General features: G+C 54.2%; 1 protein-coding gene across 1 annotated transcript in view; it reads left to right on the forward strand.

The window, feature by feature from the left end:
* Positions 1 to 2,211: 2,211 nt before the first annotated feature.
* Positions 2,212 to 3,394, forward strand: part of aicda (activation-induced cytidine deaminase) — a 20,985-nt gene continuing 19,802 nt past the window's right edge. The window contains exon 1 of the mRNA XM_078207500.1: positions 2,212 to 2,271. The gene's annotated coding sequence lies outside the window, so the exon portion shown is untranslated. The remainder of the gene's footprint in view (positions 2,272 to 3,394) is intronic.

The following is a 3,394-nucleotide window of genomic DNA, read 5'->3' on the forward strand; positions in this document are numbered from 1 at the left end:
GCACGGGGTTAGATACAGAGTAAAGCTCCCTCCACACTGTCCCCATCAAACACTCCCAGGACAGGTACAGCACGGGGTTAGATACAGAGTAAAGCTCCCTCGACACTGTCCACATCAAACACTCCCAGGACAGGTACAGCACGGGGTTAGATACAGAGTAAAGCTCCCTCTACACTGTCCCCATCAAACACTCCCAGGACAGGTACAGCACGGGGTTAGATACAGAGTAAAGCTCCCTCTACACTGTGCCCATCAAACACTCCCAGGACAGGTACAGCACAGGGTTAGATACAGAGTAAAGCTTCCTCTACACTGTCCCCATCAAACACTCCCAGGACAGGTACAGCACGGGGTTAGATACAGAGTAAAGCTCCCTCTACACTGTCCCCATCAAACACTCCCAGGACAGGTACAGCACGGGGTTAGATACAGAGTAAAGCTCCCTCTACACTGTCCCCATCAAACACTCCCAGGACAGGTACAGCACGGGGTTAGATACAGAGTAAAGCTCCCTCCACACTGTCCCCATCAAACACTCCCAGGACAGGTACAGCACGGGGTTAGATACAGAGTAAAGCTCCCTCTACACTGTCCCCCATCAAACACTCCCAGGACAGGCACAGCACGGGGTTAGATACAGAGTAAAGCTCCCTCTACACTGTCCCCCATCAAACACTCCCAGGCCAGGTACAGCACAGGGTTAGATACAGAGTAAAGCTCCCTCTACACTGTCCCCCATCAAACACTCCCAGGACAGGTACAGCACGGGGTTAGATACAGAGTTAAGCTCCCTCTGCACTGTCCCCATCAAACACTCCCAGGACAGGTACAGCACGGGGTTAGATACAGAGTAAAGCTCCCTCGACACCGTCCCCCATCAAACACTCCCAGGACAGGTACAGCATGGGGTTAGATACAGAGTAAAGCTCCCTCTACACCGTCCCCCATCAAACACTCCCAGGACAGGTACAGCACGGGGTTAGATACAGAGTAAAGCTCCCTCTGCACTGTCCCCCATCAAACACTCCCAGGACAGGTACAGCACGGGGTTAGATACAGAGTAAAGCTCCCTCTACACTGTCCCCCATCAAACACTCCCAGGACAGGTACAGCACGGGGTTAGATACAGAGTAAAGCTCCCTCTACACTGTCCCCCATCAAACACTCCCAGGACAGGTACAGCACGGGGTTAGATACAGAGTAAAGCTCCCTCTACACTGTCCCCATCAAACACTCCCAGGACAGGTACAGCACGGGGTTAGATACAGAGTAAAGCTCCCTCTACACAGTCCCCCATCAAACACTCCCAGGACAGGTACAGCACGGGGTTAGATACAGAGTAAAGCTCCCTCTACACCGTCCCCCATCAAACACTCCCAGGACAGGTACAGCACGGGGTTAGATACAGAGTAAAGCTCCCTCTACACTGTCCCCCATCAAACACTCCCAGGACAGGTACAGCATGGGGTTAGATACAGAGTAAAGCTCCCTCTACACTGTCCCCCATCAAACACTCCCAGGACAGGTACAGCACGGGGTCAGATACAGAGTAAAGCTCCCTCTGCACTGTCCCCCATCAAACACTCCCAGGACAGGTACAGCTTGGGGTTAGATACAGAGTAAAGCTCCCTCTACACTGTCCCCCATCAAACACTCCCAGGACAGGTACAGCACGGGGTCAGATACAGAGTAAAGCTCCCTCTGCACTGTCCCCCATCAAACACTCCCAGGACAGGTACAGCACGGGGTTAGATACAGAGTAAAGCTCCCTCTACACTGTCCCCATCAAACACTCCCAGGACAGGTACAGCACGGGGTCAGATACAGAGTAAAGCTCCCTCTGCACTGTCCCCCATCAAACACTCCCAGGACAGGTACAGCACGGGGTTAGATACAGAGTAAAGCTCCCTCTACACTGTCCCCCATCAAACACTCCCAGGACAGGTACAGCACGGGGTTAGATACAGAGTAAAGCTCCCTCTACACTGTCCCCATCAAACACTCCCAGGACAGGTACAGCACGGGGTCAGATACAGAGTAAAGCTCCCTCTGCACTGTCCCCCCATCAAACACTCCCAGGACAGGTACAGCACGGGGTCAGATACAGAGTAAAGCTCCCTCTACACTGTCCCCCATCAAACACTCCCAGGGTTCAGTTTCTGGTCAGTTGTAACCACCAGAATAGTCACGTTACTATCTGTGTTTCACTGTAGGAAACATCGGCAGACCACTTGGCGAGTGAACGCGAGGCAGGTACTGTGACCACCCACGGTAAACAGGATGTCCTGCACCCAGAGAGGGAGGACGCATGTGGAACGTTGTTTTTCAAATTAAGCGCGGTTTATATTGAGCTCTCGATCGCTGCTGCTGACACAGATGTCTCAGTCCCGAGCCACCTGTCCCCTCGCTGCACGTCACCCGCATTCATATAAATATCACAGCGCAAACCACTTCCTGATCTGTGACTTTCACACAACCTCCCCCACCACAGCAGGCCAGAGCGGCCAAAGCAACCCCACACGGCTCACACACCCTCGCACAGAAATTCCACACATCAGCTCTCCTGCACCCGCGCGTTTATTCATCAGTGCCACAAGCAAGGCTCACATTAACACTGCAACGAAGTGACTGCGAAAATCCCCCCCTGGCCGCCGACACTCCGGCGCCTGTCCGGAGGGAGAACCCAACACGGCCCAATGCACCCTAACCCGCACGTCTTTCGGACCGTGGGAGGAAAACCGGAGCACCCGGAGGGAAACCCACGCAGACACGGGGGGAACGCGCGGACTCCGCACCAGGCAGTGACCCCCCCCCCCCCAAGCCGGGAATCGAACCCCGAGGTCCTTAGCACTGTGAGGCGGCAGTGCTAACCCACTGTCCCAGTGGGAGGGAGACAGAGAGAGAGAAAGAGAGAGAGAGGTTGTCATCGACTTCAGGAAGCGTAAAGGAGAACATCCCCCTGTCGACATCAACGGGGACCAAGTAGAAAGGGTCGAGAGCTTCAGGTTTTTAGGTGTCCAGATCACCAACAACCTGTCCTGGTCCCCCCCGTGCCGACACTATAGTTAAGAAAGTCCCACCAAAGCCTCAGAAGACTAAGGAAATTCGGCATGTCCGCTACGACTCTCACCAACTTTTACAGATGCCCCATAGAAAGCATCCTTTCTGGTTGTATCACAGCTTGGTCTGGGGCTCCTGCTCTGCCCAAGACCGCAAGGAACTACAAAAGGTCGTGAATGTAGCCCAATCCATCACCAGCCTCCCATCCATTGACTCCGTCTACACTTCCCGCTGCCTCGGGGAAAAGCAGCCGGCATAATCAAGGACCCCCCCCCCACGCACCCCGGACATTCTCTCTTCCACCTTCTTCCTTCGGGAAAAAGATACAAAAGTC

Source organism: Mustelus asterias, unplaced genomic scaffold (assembly GCF_964213995.1).
Source record: "Mustelus asterias unplaced genomic scaffold, sMusAst1.hap1.1 HAP1_SCAFFOLD_2383, whole genome shotgun sequence".
In the NCBI taxonomy this organism is placed as follows: domain Eukaryota; kingdom Metazoa; phylum Chordata; class Chondrichthyes; order Carcharhiniformes; family Triakidae; genus Mustelus; species Mustelus asterias.